The sequence below is a fragment of the Sapajus apella genome, unplaced genomic scaffold (genome assembly GCF_009761245.1).
Source record: "Sapajus apella isolate SASKATOON/1434 unplaced genomic scaffold, GSC_monkey_1.0 scaffold16, whole genome shotgun sequence".
NCBI classification, from domain to species: Eukaryota; Metazoa; Chordata; class Mammalia; order Primates; family Cebidae; genus Sapajus; species Sapajus apella.
Window position 1 is genome coordinate 15,585,914 of NW_022436956.1, and position 16,676 is coordinate 15,602,589.

Sequence of the window (16,676 nt, forward strand, 5' to 3'; positions counted from 1 at the left end):
TGAGATTGTGCCATTGCACTCCAGCCTGGGCAACAACAGTGAAACTCAAAAAAAAAAAAAAAAAAAAAAGAGAGAGATTAGGTAACCAAATTTCCTGCTCTAAAGTTAGTGAACTCTCCATTATTAGAAGCATTCAAGTAAAGACTGAATAAAGCCTATCAGAGGCATAAAAGGAGATTCCTTCAATGGGTCAGAGTTGGATGTGACAACCCTGAGGCCCCTTTCCGTGTAGTTCACATGCATACACATTTCCTCAACAAGGGGCCATGCCTGAAGATCTCATGAGAGGGCTTTGTGACTAATTAAATACAACCCCACACCCTGTGGCCACCCCTTAGTTTAACACGCTCATCCTTCTCTATCTCAAAGACCCCATCTCCGTCTCCTCTCCACCACCACATCTCGGCAGCTCAGGCTGTCCCAAGAGACTTGAGTGAAGACACAGGCAAAGACAGAGCAGGGGCTTCAGGGCTGAGCCCAGCCTCCTGCCCAGATGTGGGCTCTCTGGACCCATCCAGGAATGAAATTAACACCCACAGCAACAGGCATCCGGGTAGCTGCTCCTGTCCGTAAAGCACAAGGGACCGAGGGAGAACTGGCCGCTTGATTTTCAACTCAGAGCTTGCAGTGAAATTGGAGGAAGGAAGGAGGGACACATGATGGAACCAAAAAATAATTCTATTTCCTTAAATCACATGTGAAAAGCAGCCAGATTTCTTACATCTAAGTAGAAAAGTAGTAATCCAAGATCCACACACAACAGCAGATGAGTGGGGACAGGCAGAGGCACTCTGGGGCACTGAGAAAGAACAGTGCTGTTAAAAATAATAAGGCCAGGTGCTATTGTTTACAGATTACAGTCTGCGGCTTAGACTGTAATCCCAGCACTCTGGGAGGCTGAGGCGGGAGGATTGCTTTAAGTCCAGGAGTCCGAGACCAGCCTGAGCAACATACCTAGACCCTGTCCTATTAAAAATAATAATAGGAGCTGACAATAACAATAAAAGTGGACATTTCCAGATATGTGCACATTTTCCTTGCTTGGCCAATGTCACCAGCTGCTGTGTCCCCATTAGGGGGCCTGGGTGCCAAGGGAAGTTAAGAAGAGATAAGCTCCCCTGTTCCTATAGTCTCTGATGAGACTGTTATATCCTTGCTATCTATAAAATAGGACATAATAATGTTTGTTTAAAAAAAAAAAGAAGCTCCAAAATATCTGAGTTTCCTATGTGTTGGGCCTGGTGCTAAGAACCCTGAGTATATCATCTCATTTAATTCTCAATAACACAGATGATCTCTTGGTGTCCCTTTAAAGCTTTGGGAGTCACTCTTCCCTTTTCAGATAAAAATTGTTCCACGCCATACAGTCTCCAAGATTCCTGAGAATTGCCAAGACCTGGCATTTTCATGATTCCTTCTCATTCTGATTTCCTCTTCTCTCTCAATCCTGTTCTTACTCAGTTATTGAGTTCATGCAATTTTTTGGGGGGGGTAGGGGAATGGATTGTCTTCTTGTTGATCTACAGAAGAGGAGATACCTAAACCAGACTTGGGAGACAGGGAGAGTCCAAGAAAGCTTCCTGGAAGAAGTGACAAGTGAGATCTGTCACTTGTCCTGAATTTCCCCCCCAAAATGTTACTAACCTATGGCAGAACTTGTAAGATAATCTTACTAGAAGTTGGGAGTAACTGGGCAGTAGGTAGGACCTTCTTGAAGCCTACTGAGCAACTTGAAATTTAAAAATCAGACCTCTTGCTCTTGCCAGTTTCTCCTGAACCAGTCATATCTCCTGGATTCGGTCTTCAGCCTCTGCCCTCCAATTCTGTGGCTGGTCCCCCTCATCCCTACCCTACTCCCCCATTTCCTGGTTCTCACCGCTTCCTGCTGAAATGGCTTTTATCTTTGGAGCAGTTCAGCCCCACTCTTTGGCCCTCTCTTCCCACTTTCACTCTGGCGGGTAGAGAGCTTTATCTGACACACTCAGTGGGTCGTTTTTCAGAACAAAGATCCCCGTCTCCCTGGCGGTATTGCATGCCTTTCTCTAGAATACAAAGGCAACTAGAAACACACACTTGACTCATAGCAATTTCATGACGCAGGGATCACCATTTACATAAGAGGAGACTGAGGCATTGAGCAGGTAAGAGGTTTGCTGAAGCTGAGGTCACAAAGCCGCTAAGTGGCAACATCCGGATTTGAAATAGGTCTGTGGGCTCCAGACTATCCCTCTTCACTGTGACACACACCTTCAAAGAGGTAAGTCTTGAAGAAAGCTTGGTGGGAGGGAACAGCCAGAAAGAGAAATCCAAGGCATGAGGCAGAGCCCGAGACCTGCTGAGCCTATAGGAGTGAGCCAGGGCAACTGAGGCAGGGAGCCTGGGAGGAAGCCATCTCCAAGGCGGGCAGGAGATAAGTGGGTGGACTGGAAAGCAAATTAGGAGGAAAACCTAAGGGGTAGTTAGGTCAAATCAAACAGAAGGACTGAGCGTGTGGGCTGACAGAGAAGGAGGAGCCAGGAATAACGTCCAGGTTTCTGATCGGCAGCGGGAGTGATGCTCACTGAGACAGTGGCCAGGCGGGCAGGCGGGGACCGGGCATTCAGAAGTGCTCAAGTTCGCACATGTGGGGATGGGGATGCTCTTAAGCTGCTCAGCTGTTGCTCCTGAGACAAGCCCACACTGGAGCGGCCGGCAGTCTACAGATGGTAATTAAAGCTACGGGGAGGATGAGCTCACGCAGGGAGAACTCGTGGAGGGAGGAGGCAAGGACGGGGATCCACTCAAGGAGCACCGCAGCAAAGGGGGAGGGCGGCCTGCAAAGGAAAGCAAGAAGCCAGCCAAGCCCAAAGCCAAGGCCAAGGCCAAGACCACAGGCACAGCAGGGCTCCGGCTGGGACCCTGAGGCTGGACTTTCAAGCAGGCAGCGGCCCACATGGCCAAATGCCGTGGAAGGCAGAAACATTGGGAGAACAGCAGTTGGGTTTAGAAGTGGTAAGGGGGTTGATTGGAGAGGGGACTTGGTGACTTTGTAGACACCTGATGGTGCCACTCAGAGGAAAAACACCTGGAAAACCATTTGTTAGAAAAAAAAACTGAATGAGAGAGGAGAACATCCGACAGCAAGGAGCGCTAATCCTCTCAAGATAGGAGCTGGGGGAGAAAAAATAAGACACGATCTGAAGAGACACTGGGGCCAAGGGAGAGAGGGTTTAGTTTGTTTTGTTTTAAGCAGGAGAGTTGAGCCAGTGGCTGTAGGGGGAGAGGGGAGGTAGAAGGCAGAGGTGAAGATTCAGATGGAGGCAGACAGAGATTGCGGCTCAGGAGCAGACTGACCCACCAGCCTCTCCTAAAGACACGCTCTGTCAAAAACATCTGAATCGATAGAAATCCATGAGGAGGTCAGGGCCTGGCCACGAGCCACAGTCCCAGGAGGGTCAGAGTAGGAGTGGAAATGGCTCCTAGTGGAAGGAACAGCTGGGGCTGGGGAAGCAGTTCCCAGGAAATGCAGTGGCAGCCTGGGTCCTTCTGGGCCACCCATGCCCCCTGCCCCAGCACAGGGGCCGCAGGGAAGCTCTCTGTGCACCTCCTGCAGGCTGTCTGTCTGCTCCTTGGACCACCCACATGGGCTGCCCTTACTGGTTTAGCATGGACCTGGGTTTCTCTCTTCCTGTGCTCTCTGGGGCTTACCTGTGTGCCTGCAACTTCTACCTGAAGTCACCCTGTCCCCTGGCCTGGGTGTGGAGTATCCCAGCTCCTGGCTGCTCGATTCAGAGGAGGTGTCCCAAAGCCCTCATACCCAAAGAAACTGAATTCTTCCTTGAGCTTGCCCTCCCCACAGCCACTGAAAGATGTCTGCAAACAGACCCAGCTCCACCAGCCTCTCTTCCACGTCCCTGGCTTGGTGACTTCCACCAGTGATCCTGTCCCTACATGATGACTACAACAGTGGCCATGCACTGAGCCCATGCCCCTCACTGACCCATTCCTTTACTGAATACTCCTGCCACATGCTCCTCCTGGAGCTTTACCGATCGCTGGGGATGCAATGGGGAGCAAGTCAGATTTGTCCCTGCCCTTGTGTGACTTGAAGCCTTCCATCTAGCATTGCGCTAGACACGGCTTGTGTTATCCTCTGTATGCCCACAGCAGCCCCATGAGACAAGAATGACTACCTCTATTTTAGAAAAGAAGAAATGGAGGCCCAACATGGTAAGAATTCCACAGCTTATAGAGAGCAGATCCTTAACCCACACCCTGGGAGGCTCCGCTTCCTCCACCCAGGGCTGCCTCAGCTTCTCGGAGCTCTGGTTCTCCAAGTTCTCTTCTAAAGTGACTCCTCTCCCCTCTTCCTTCTCTCCAAGGAGGAAAGTGTGTATTGTTTGAGTCTGGAGACCAAGGTCTGAGGCTCGGCTCCTGGATCACACCTGGGTAACCTGGAAAGGACTATTTATTTCACGGCTCAAAGCCCTCCTCGGTAAAATGAGCGAAGATGATCCCTCCCCAGATAGGCGCTGGGGGGATTACATGAGGTCAAAGACGTGAAAGTGTTTTCAGAGGCACTCACAGGCAAGGAGTTATGCTTATGAAAACTTTCTGTAAGCGGAAGCCTGGCATCAGCAAATTACATGTTAACCCGTGTTGCAGTTACTACACTTCCTGTCCCAAGCTGTTTACACTGGGAGTGCTTTGCTAGCTGTGTAATGAAAGGGTTTTCCTCTCCCAAAGGAATGTTAGATGTCTCCTAGCAGGGAGAGGAAAGAATTGTGGGCCTTCCTTGCACTTCTGAAATCATAGCCCAGAAGGCTGAGACTAGCATTTGCTGAGCATTTAGTATATGCCAGGCACTGTACTACTGTACTAAGCTCTTTGTGCACAATGCCTCATTTATTTCTCATAAACCCTTAAAATGAAAATACTATTCTTACTTCACAGATAAGAAAATGAATGTATCTGAAGCCACAAAGCTTTGAAGTGGTGAATTTAGGACTTAGAGCTAGGCCTGTCTGACTCCAAAACTCACGTTTTCCCAGGAAGAAAAACCCAGCGCAGCCACAAATCCCTGCCAAAAGCGACCTCCTCCCACTGCAGCCTTAGCACCGCCACTCTGATGCTCACTGGTGTGCCTCTGTCCGCCTCTGCACCACACAAGCAGCTCTTTGAGGACAAGGACTGTGTTGAACTCATCTTTGTGTTTTCAGCCATCAGCACAGTGCCAGGGCCAGGGACGGCATCAACAAACATTCTGCTGAATGATTGAATGGTCAAAGAATAAATTTTTCTTAAGGATAAAATCGTGACTCTTATACAAATAATCAACCTATGTCAAAAATTGTATTTAGTTCATTAGTTCATGGGGGAACCAGTAAGATATTACCATTGGTTCAAAAAAAAATCAAAGAACCTCAAATATAGCTCTTGCAGTCTGCTCCGACTGCCATAAGAAAACACTGTAGGCTGGTGGCTTAAACAGTGGAAATCTATTTCTCACAGTTCTGGAGGCTGGAAGTCCAAGATCAGGGTTCAGGTGTCTAGAGGGGGCTCACTTCCTGGCTTGTGTGTCCTTTTGCTGTGGCCTCACACATCCTTTCCTCTTTGTTTTATTACCAGTTTTCTGTAACTTCCAGGGCTATAAAATAGCTCAAAGACCATGAAAGCCTGAAAAAAATCCCAGAAGGGTATGCTAGGCAAGACACCCAATCATCTTTTTGGTCCATTTCAAAGTCTCACAATTTTTCCCTGTAGAACGAATCAATGAAAACCGTTGTCTGGGATGCCGCTGGGATGTCCACTCCCCCATCCACCCCCAATCCCATCTTTCCGGGGCTGCACTTTAGCATGCCTCTTTCATCACCCACTTCCATCAGACAGTGGGTGGTCCCACAGCTTGGCCCTGAAGCCTTTCAACTGCCAATCAACTCCACCCACAGTGATACTGACGCCCCGACTCACCCTTACAACTGCCTGTGGAGTATCTCTGTTGTATGCAGTGGAGAAAGAAGGCTGCATTACAATGTCCTAAATGGAGGGGGCCTCTGACTCAGAACAGCCACAGCAAGGGCAAAGGTGGGCTGGGAGGGAGGACCCTACAGTGCATGGACTCCCTTGCCACTATCATTGGCATTGGCCCATGGAAGATTTTAGCCCAGGAAAGAGGGCGCATGACACAGTCTTATAAGAAAGGGCCATCCCCAGGCTCCCTAGACCTCAGGGCTCCTTCACCAGCTAGCTGGGCACCATTGAAAACTTTAAGACCTCTCCAGAAACTGCACCTGACAGGGGGCTAAGAGTGTAAGAGGAAGATCAGGCATGTGAAGGAGGCTCCCACTAGAAAATCAATGGAAAGCAAACCCTGGGATGTCTAAATGCCAAGAAGAGTCCAGCTAGCTCATTGGAAAATTCAACCTTGACTTCAGATCCCCTGAAAAGCCAACATTTGCTCTTAGAAAACAATTTCTGATGTCTTTCTCTGCCTTCCTCTTATGCAGGTCAAGTTCTACCTGCAGAATGGTGTTTGTGATGCAGTTCCATGGTGTTTATCTCTGGAATAACAGTGGGCACAAACTGGCCAAGACCCCCATCAGCCGCTGACAGCCTCGCATCTCTAGCCTGCACTAGCAACAGCATCTAACTAGTTAACTGGCCTCCAGTCTCACCTTTTAACCCATCTCACATGGATGCCAGAGTCAGCTTTCTAGATACATCTGGCTTTATCTTTTTTGTGTGTAAAGTATTTCTTTGGCTTCTGATTGGCTCTCTGTAAGATAAAGATCTGTGGTGTCCAAGATGTGTCACAACTGCCCCCTGCTCACCTCCCAGCCCTGTTTTCATCACTCCCTGATCCCTTCTTTGGGCTCCAGCCTCACCAGCTCCTGGTAGTTCTCTGGATCCCCCAGGTCATTTCTCCCACCTTTACTCACACCCTTCTTCTGACCAGCTCCTATCCCTTCAGAGACTGGTTCAGGTGTCTTCCCAGTACACATGCTCTCTTTCTCTGCTCCAGCATGCCTCTGTCAATCACCACATCGCTCTTCTATGTTAACACGCCCTTCCACCAGACTATGGGCTTCTTGACAGCAAGCATTGTTTTCCATACTGTTGACAGGTGTCTCCCCAAAATGCATGAACATCTAGAACCTGGGAATGTGACTTTAATTTGGAAATAGGGTCTTTGCAGATATGATCAGGTTTAGATGAGTTCATACTGGATTAGAGTGGACCTCACTCCAAACAATTGGCATTCTTTTAAGAAGAGGGAAATGTGGACCCAGGGGCACACAAGGGAGAATGCCGTGTGAAGACAGAGACAGATTGGAGTGAGGCTCTGCAAGCCAAGGCATGCTAGCAACTGCCAGAAGCCATCAGAAGCTAGAAAAGAGGTGTGTGATGATTCTTTTCTTGAACCTCAGAGGGAGCATGACTCTGCTGTCACCTTGATTCTGGGCTTCCAGCCTTCAGAGCTGCAAAAGAAGAAATGTCTGTTGCTTTAAGCCATGCTGTTTATGGTAATTTGTTACTGCAGCCCTAGAAAACTCATAAGAGTTCTTATCGGACCCCCTAACTTGGTGCTTGGTAAATGTTGAAAGAGTATATTAATTTAAGGTCTTACAATACACTGCCTGCCTCACTCCCTGGCCTCAAGTTGTAGCTGAGGAAGGGAGAGAACACTTGGGGCAAGAGTACTCCCTCTGACCAAGGGAGGCAGGCTCAGTCAACACATATTTATTACATACTTAGCAAGTGCAAATGGCTGTACCTGATGTAGTGAATCAGAAACGGCTCCTATCCTGACAGAAGTGACCTAATGTCATGGTCAATAGTATTAGTCCGTTTTCACACTGCTATAAAGAACTGCCTGAGACTGGGTAGTTCATAAAGAAAAGAGGTTTAATTGACTCACAGTTCAGCATGGCTGGGGAGGCCTCAGGAAACTTACAATCATGGTGGAAGGAGAAGGGGAAGCAATGCACCTTCTTTACAAGGTGGCAGGAGGGAGAAGGAATGCAGGAGGAACTACGAAACATTCATAAAACCATCAGATCTCATGAGAACTCACTATTGTGAAAACAGTGTGGGGGAACCACCCCCATGATTCAATTACCTTCACCTTGTCTCCCCTTTGTCACATAAGAGATTATGGGGATTATAGGGATTACGATTCAAGATGATACCTGGTGGGGATACAAAGCCTAACCGTTATCAATAATACAGCCATTGTCTGTGGAATGGATTTGCCTCTCAAGGACTCTGGGTGAGGCTCACTTCAGCATGGGTGACTGGGGCTGAGCGGCTAAGGGAGGTGAAGATGCTGAGTTTGCAGAGAGAGGCTTTTTTTTTTTTTTTTGAGATGGAGTCTCGCTCTGTCTCCCAGGCTGGAGTGCAGTGGCATGATCTCGGCTCACTGCAACCTCCGCTTCCTGGGTTGAAGCAATTCTCCTGCCTCAGTCTCCCGAGTAACTGGGACTACAGGTGCCCATCACCATGCCTGGCTAATTTTTGTATTTTTAGTAGAGAGGGTTTCACCATATTGGCCAGGCTGGTCTCAAACTCCTGACCTTGTGATCCACCTGCCTCAACCTCCCAAAGTGCTGGGATTACAGGCATGAGCCACCGCGCCTGACCTCAAGAGACGCTTTTAAGGGGACAAACTCCAAACACGAAACAGACAGTGGGATGAGAGAGACGTGCCCCCTGTGGCTCCATGACCAATGTGTGGAATTCACAGGAAAACAGATTTAAGCTCAATCTGAGGCCAAGCTTTCTAATAGGAGGGAAAGGAAACCAACACTGCTGAGTGCCTGCCCAGTGCCAAATAACAGCCCCACAAGGCAGGTTTTACTACCTGTCTGCAGACTGAAAAACTAACTTAGGAGACCTGCCCTAGATTCCATGGCTGAGGGCGGAGCCAGGATTGAAGCCCAGGGCTGCCTGCCTGCAGGTAAACACACCATTCCCCTTCCCTAAAGGTCATGTTGCATATCCCCAGAGCAGTGGTTTAGCTGTCCCGGATGGAATCCAGAGACAGGACAGGCTACATGGGGATGATGCAGAAATGCTCCAACCTCTGGGGCAGGAGGGTGGGCCAAATGACCTTTAAAATCTCCTCTGACTCCAAGGGATTCACTGGCCCTCTTTGGTCTCGTGGAGGGTGTTGCAATCACTTTCCAGCACCTCACTGTCAGTGTCACAGGGCCAGAATCCACACGTGCCCTCAGTAGCTGGCCCTGAACATAGACCAACTCTCAGGCATGGAGCTTGCCTCCTGCACCATCTGTTTTATATATATTTAATATTGATTTAATTTTGGGGTTTTTTTTTTTTTGCTTTTTTGGAGAGTCTCACTATGTTGCCCAGGCTGGTCTCTCCAAACTCCTGGGCTCAAGTGATCTTCCTGCCTCAGCCTCCCAAAGTGCTGGGATTCTAAGCATGAGCCACCATGCATGCCCGGCCTGCACCATCTTTTTAGCCCACAGAAAGGAACCTTAAGTGGAGGGTGGGTGGATTTTAGCCAGGCAAGAAGGAACAATACTGTTTTTGGAATGGCATCTACAAAAGGCCAGCGTGAGAGAGAGCATTTTCTGGACAGGGACGTGAAAAAGCATTATCAGTAAAAGGAAGGGAGTAGCAGGAGATAGAGCCCTCAGTAAAGGAAATCAGGCTCGATCTGGAAGAGCCTTGCAGGACAGCTGAAGGGACTGAAATTCATCCTCTACACAAAAGGAAGCCATTCATAACTTACTTGTACACAGAATACATAAAGAACTCTTATAACTCAGCAATTAAAAGACAAATAACATCTGTAATCCCAGCACTTTGGGAGGTGGGCAGATCACAAGGTCAGGAGTTCAAGACCAGCCTGGCCAATATGGGGAAACCCTATCTCTACTAAAAAACAAAAAAATTAGCCAGGCATGGTGGCGGGCACCTGTAGTCCCAGCTACTTGGGAGTCTGAGGCAGGAGAATCACTTGAACCCGAGAGGCAGAGGTCGCAGTGAGCCAAGATGGCACCACTGCATTCTAGCCTGGGCGACAAAGTGAGACTCCATCTCAAAACACACACACACACACAACAGGCAACAGCTGGGCACTGTGGCACAGGCCTGTAGTCTCAGCTATTCAGGAGGCTGAGGCAGAGGATTGCTTGAGTTTGAAACCAGCCTAGGCAACACAGTGAGACCTTGTCTCAAAAAAATTAATTAAATAATTAAAAATAAAACTAGGCAGCCAACCCATGAGCCATATTTTGCCAATTTTTTTTTGTTGTTGTTGTTGTTATTTTGATAGAGTCTCACTCTGTCACCCCGGCTGGAGTGCAGTGGCATGATTTCAGCTCACTGCAACCTCTGCCACCCAGGTTCGAGCAATTCTCTGCCTCAGCCTCCCAAGTAGCTGATATTACAGGCGCCTGCCACCAAGCCCAGCTAATTTTTGTATTTTTAGTAGAGACGGGGTTTCACCATCTTGTCCAGGCGCTGGTCTTGAACTCCTGACCTCATGATCTTCCTGCCTCAGCCTCCCAAAGTGCTGGGATTACAGGCATGAGCCACCATGCCCAGTCGCCAATTTTTTTTTTAAGTATTGCATTAAAATATTATTTATCTTGATTGCTGGGCTGCTCCCCTCCTGCTAGCCCTGACTTGTCCCCCGAGTCCTCATCTCTCAGACTGAAGGCCACTCTAGATTTCCTTGGTATCAGCTGCATGCCGGGAACCTGAAGGGAGTTGTGGGAAGGACCAGACCAAGGATCTCAGGCCCTCGAACTGCCTAAAGGCACCTTCCGCTCTGCAAGGCTTTTCCCTGCTGGATCAGGATATTCTGAGAGTTCCTGAGAGAAGCAGGGCATAAACTGCCTAGGGCTTAGCAGATGCACCTGTGGTCTCTATCACCCCCAGGGGTTCTGACCTCAAAGTAGAAAGTAGAGACCCAACGGCTCCTTCTAAATGATGGTTCCACCTCTCTCCTTGGGCTTCCCTATTTCCCAGGAAGTTTTACCTGCGTGGAGGGGCAACTACCCTCAGGTCTCTGCTCTGTGGTTAACTCTTTTTTCCCATTCATCCATCATTTAGTCACTTATTTATTAGTCATTGGTCCCTACTATGTGCCAAGCATTTGCTAGATTCTAAAGATACAGAGAAAACCCCACTACTCTCAAATGAGACCAACCTACACAAATAATTACAGTAAATTTCTGTATGTAAAGTGCAAAAATAAAACCTGTATGTGCACAAGTTTAGCTGTGGCATGGAGAAGGATATGATTACCTGTCTCTGGAAGCCTCAGAACAAGGGGGGTCTGATTCCTCCAAAGAGACAAGGTGTCAATGAACCTTCCCAGAAGAGAGAAGAGTAAGCACAAGAACCTGGATGGAGAAGGTGCAATGGAAACAGAAGTGAGAGAATTGATTGAATGACAGAGAGGCATTGTTATAGCTGGGTAGCAGGCAATCAACACGAGCTCATCTGAGCATGGGGATAATCGTGCTACATTTCTATGAGGTTGTTGAGAATATTAAATGAGTTATCTGACCCTTAGCACAGTACCTAGCATCAGGTAATTACAATGTTAACTACTGCTACTCATTAAAGCATTGCATGAGAATAAAAGTTGAATCACATAGATGGATTTTTGTACATGGAGAAAGATTGATTCAATCAACATTTAAACATCTACTGCATCCCCAGACACCTTATGGTTAACTTTCAGAAATTCAATGATCAGTCCTGAGTTTAAACTAAGCCTTCTTGGAATTTAGAGCTAAACTTTCTCTCTTAAGCTCTAGCTCTTGCAAATCAAAATCGCTTTGCCCATAGACTATTGTATCTGCATCTGCCTCAAGTTAAAAAAAAAATCCACTCAGCAACTCAATTGACTTCTTTGTTCTAGCGTGTAGCCGCCCTCCCCAGAGGCATCGATGTCATTGACGCAGTGGGTGCGGGGCGACCAGGCAATAGGAACAGGTAGGTTTACTATTTCAAAAACACTATTCAGCTTCTTATGAAACTGGCAAGATTTAGGGATGAGGCTTGGGTAATGGGGATGAGGGAAGGCTTAACTCCAAGAGGTTTAATTTACAGAAGGGTACGTCTTTGGGGGGTCTTTCTTGTTCCTCCCAGGCAGAAATAAAATATCCTGCTAAACTGTTTCACTTGGTGGAAAATAGGATACCACATATTTACTGAGCCACGCTTTCTTAACAGAGGGGTTCCTCAAAAAGACTGGGAACAATTCTGCTTCTGTAGATTCCACCTGAGGCATCTATCTCATGGGGACAGGGATAGAATTGTCCCAGCTCTTGGAAGGTTAGAGAAATGTTATTGCATAGCCTGGAACTTAGAAAATGGAGTTTCTACTTCTACCAGGATTCCTAGCACTCAGAATCTGCCCTTTGGAAAACTGTTTCTGCTATTTGTATTTTCTATTTCTATTTTCTAGCTTTTAAAAGATACAGTTATATTTGAAAATACCAGCCTGTCTTTGGCAGTGCTAAAAGAACTAAAGAAAGGATTTAATTTCAGCATGAGCTGAAGTTAAAAGAGAAAAACAGTCTCTTATCTTTGGGGAGGCTGGTCCCCAAAAAGGTGGGAGACCCCAGAGAGAGAGAAGTCTTGGCTACTGAGGAGGCCTTGAGAGATGGAGAAAGCAGGTTGGGTTCCTGGCTTCCCTAGTTTCTGGAAAAAAAAAAAAAATGCTCAGGAAATGTCACCCCAAAATATTCAGCTCTGGTATACTGATTACCTCAAACTGAGAGCACTTGGGGTACAGCAAATGTGGGCAGGGGAGCTCTCTGAACTTCCTGCATCTGCCTAAAGATGTCCTCCAATAAGAAGCCAACTGTCAACTAGCCAACTCCCTAGGAATCTATCAAACAGAGAAGACTGGCTCCTATCACAGGAGAAAGAGAGGAAACTGGGGATCTGGGGGGCACCCACTCAGGCAGACTTTGTCAGACTGTCACTCATTCTTCCAAGGGCCCATTCTTTCCAAATCCCATATACGCTCCCCCAACTTGCCCGCGTTCCCCCTTCTCTCTCCCCTGTGAAGAAAGCATCTCAGCTTCTAGATCTCGCTGGGTTTGGGGTATTCACTTTTCCTTCACGTGTTGCTCCTGTGCACATAATAATCGTGTCTACCTTTTCTCCTGCTAATTTGCCTCCTGTCAGTTTATTTCATAGACTCAATTATGGAAGTCTCAGCGGTAGAGGGAGGGGTATCCCTCCCTGACATGGGATCCACCCTGTGTGGATCAGCTGTTGTTCCCTTCCTGCCTTGGGGTATCTACAGCAGCTCTTCCTTGCCCTTGCAATGTCTCCCTTGTCACTTGAGCCAGCCTGGAAGGCTTTCTCTCTATTCTTTGCAATTCACAATCCCAATGTGGCTTTTTTTAATTTTTATTTTTTAAATTATTTATTTTGGGAGTGGGGGACAGAGTCTTGCCCTGTTGCCCAGGCTGGAGTGCAGTGGCACCATGCCTGGATCTCCTGAGCTCAAGCAATCCTTCAGCCTCCTGAGTGGCTGAAAGGGGTGGGAGACACTTTCAGCCACTCAGGAAGCTGAAGAGGGAAGATTGAGGCTACAAGTCCTCACCACCATTCTTAGCTAAGTTTTGTAGTTTTTTGTAGAGCCGTGGGGGGCGGTCTCACTATGTTGCACAGGCTGGTCTCGAACTCCTGGCCTCAGGCAATCCTCCTGACTGGCAGAAGCTCCAGATGCTTTGGATCTTCCTCACCACAGGCCCCTGCTTCTGCTTTCTGTGTGCCAGGCACCAGAGATAAAAATAAATGAAGACCCTGCCCCCTGCCTGAGGAGCCCTGGCTGATGAGGTAAATGGGCTGGGCAAGACTTCCAGGGGATGCCAGCAAGAGCCCCAGTTCTGGAATCCCCTCCTCCAAGGCACTGAGCTAGGCCCCGTTAAAATTAACTCCACCAATTAAAGGCATCGTGTTAGGAAACAATGCTGCCTGTCTTCTTCTTTATTTTTAATTACAGAGCCTGGCCTAAAGTTGTCAAATCATTTCTAATTAGAGCAGAGTTCCTAAGCAGAAGGCCAGGGAGCGGGGAAGGGGAAGAAGGGATGGAGAAGACAGGGGTTCTTGGTCTCCCCTCCCCAGGCCTCTCTGGCCTGGTCAGGGCTCATCTCTCTCCGGACAGCTGTGACAGGCCGCTGCCCCACTAATGGACAGGCTGTCTAGGGAAGCTCTCGCTGTCCCTCCCTCGCCTCTCCGGAACACCATGATTATAGTCATTATGGAGTCACCCTGAGCGACGGGAAGACAGGCGGGTGGTACATTGGCAGCCCGGGAGGCTGGAGGTGGCTGTGGGTATGGCAGGACTGGCTCAGGCTGGGGAACAGAGCCTGGAGAAAGCGCAGGGGCTGAGCTCCTCTCCTGCCCTCTCCCTGCAGGGCGGCATCCGTCACTAGTCGAACAGCCCATGGCTGGCAGAGCAAGAATAGTGGAAGGGCGAGAGTGATAGGCTCTAAACAAAGTGATGTCCCTTGGTCCTGCCTCCAGGCCCCCGCCAGCTTCAGGGAACTCTGCAACCACAGACAGACACGAGGACAACTCCCACATATCATCCAATATGATGGCTGGAAAGAAAGCTTGGGAGGGCAGAGACTAAAGAAAACCCTTGTGCCTACTGGGCAGAGGTCATACACGGGCAGCCTCTAAACTTGGTGGGAGGGAGCAGGGCCCAGGCTCCCACCTCCAGCCTCTGCTCCTAACCATTGCACTCTAAGGAGACTTTTGGTCCTAAATCTGCAGTTTTCTTTGAAAGTCAAAGTCAGCCTAAACCATTCCTGATGGGGAAGGTGAAGAAAGCATCATTTCCCTAGCCCTTGAGGAATCCCTTTACTTAGATAGGGAGCTTGTGGGTTTCTAGGAAACTTTCACATGCATCACCTGGTTGGAGCCACTGGGTGTTTCCATTATCTCCATTTTACAGAAGGAGAAACTGAGGTGCAGAGGCCTGCTTGGGTCCTTCCCTAGGAGCCAACCCACTGCCCAGCCCTAGCGCAATCTGAGGCCAGCTTCCAGGCCAGTCCTTGCCCCGTGTGCCACAGAACAGACAAGAGTCCCACTTCCCTTTCTGCACCACTAATTGTCCTTTTAACTCACGCTGGTATATTTTTGCCGTGTGATCTGCAGTTTTATTTTTATCCACCTCTCGGTAACAGTATTGGGGCCGTTACTCAGGGAGGCTCCTGGCGCCAAACTGCTCCCCAATTTACAATTGCAATTATGATCTCTGACAGAAACACATGCAGCTGGCGTCAATTTTAAGCAATATTTTGATCATAATAATTAAAAAAGTAACTTATGGCGTGCACGCATTAGATAAATTAATGTTATTCCAAGGCTCTGTTAAAAGGCGTGCAAAGGAGAGAGGGGTGAAAAAGGAAAGGTTCTCGGATTTCTCCAGGGCCTGGGAGTCTCGTCTCCAGCACGATTCACTCTCTGGGCTTACAAATAAACTTTCACATTGAGTCAAACATCTGCATGTCTTGCAAGTTGAATGCTGCCTGTTCCCATTGCTCCCTGCAACACACACATAAATTTGATGATTTATTAAGGTTTTCAGGTATAAACAAGCACATTTCCTTGTCACTGCTCCCCAGGCCACTGAAAGGATGCTCACATCTCTCTGGAGCATGCTGCTCTAGACCCAAATGGGAGCAGGCTCTGAAGCCTGAGGGGCTGGAATGGGGGAATGGCAAGGACTTCTGATGTCTTTTCCCAGCACACACAGGGCACACACACACACACACAGGCACATACATGCTATATATAGACCTGCACCCATGCACTCTCATGCCCAGGCACCACTACACACACACACACATACACACACACACACACCCCCCAAATCAACCTGCCCCAGACACAGGATTCATAACCACATACACCTCACACTCCATCCACAGACAACATCACATAACTGCCACATGTATGTACATCTGCCCTCTTACACATGACTCATAATCACAGAACATGCACCCCACAGTTCTGTTCACATGCACATGTGCACACACGTGAATACACAGGCACTCCCATGAACAAATATTCAGGTCCCCAGATACACAATTCATCACCGTTGACATAATTACACTTTCACTTACACACTCACATACCTAACACACACACACGCAGACATTGGTTTATAGGCACATACACAACTGTCTGCTCACAGACACACAATTCATCATTACAAACAAGACCCACACACATAGTCAAACAATGAAACTCACAAATATGTGCATGTATGCACATTGATACACACACTCTCTCACACATACTCCCCTCTCCGCACAGGCAGGACACAAGGCAGCATCAGTCGCTTTTTAACTTTTGAGGGGCCCCCACGCTGATGGCTGCTCCCCACAGTCACACTGTTTGTGTCTACAGATACACAAACATTCACACACCACTCCAAGGGCTTTGTGCTTTATGAAATCCACCCAGGTCCCAAACTTGTCCCCTGATCTGGGTTCCCAGGCAGTCCCATCCCTAACCTTAGTGGGGTGAGTGCACCAATGTTTGGGGGTACAGGGGCTAAAGGAGGAAGTCTCATTGGCTTTTAGTAGTGGTTTACTTTTTTTTTTTTTTTGAGAGAGAGAGTCTTAGTCTTACTCTGTTACCAGGCTGGAGTGCAGTGGCACGATCTCAGCTCACTGCTGCAA

At 48.2% G+C, this 16,676-nt stretch overlaps 1 long non-coding RNA gene across 1 annotated transcript in view; it reads right to left on the reverse strand.

Moving 5' to 3' along the window:
* The window catches only part of LOC116556152, a 24,930-nt gene extending 13,423 nt beyond the window's left edge, over window positions 1-11,507 (reverse strand). Inside the window, exon 1 of the long non-coding RNA XR_004270868.1 lies at window positions 11,260-11,507. This is a non-coding gene — a long non-coding RNA (uncharacterized LOC116556152). The remainder of the gene's footprint in view (window positions 1-11,259) is intronic.
* Between the last annotated feature and the right edge of the window lie 5,169 nt (window positions 11,508-16,676).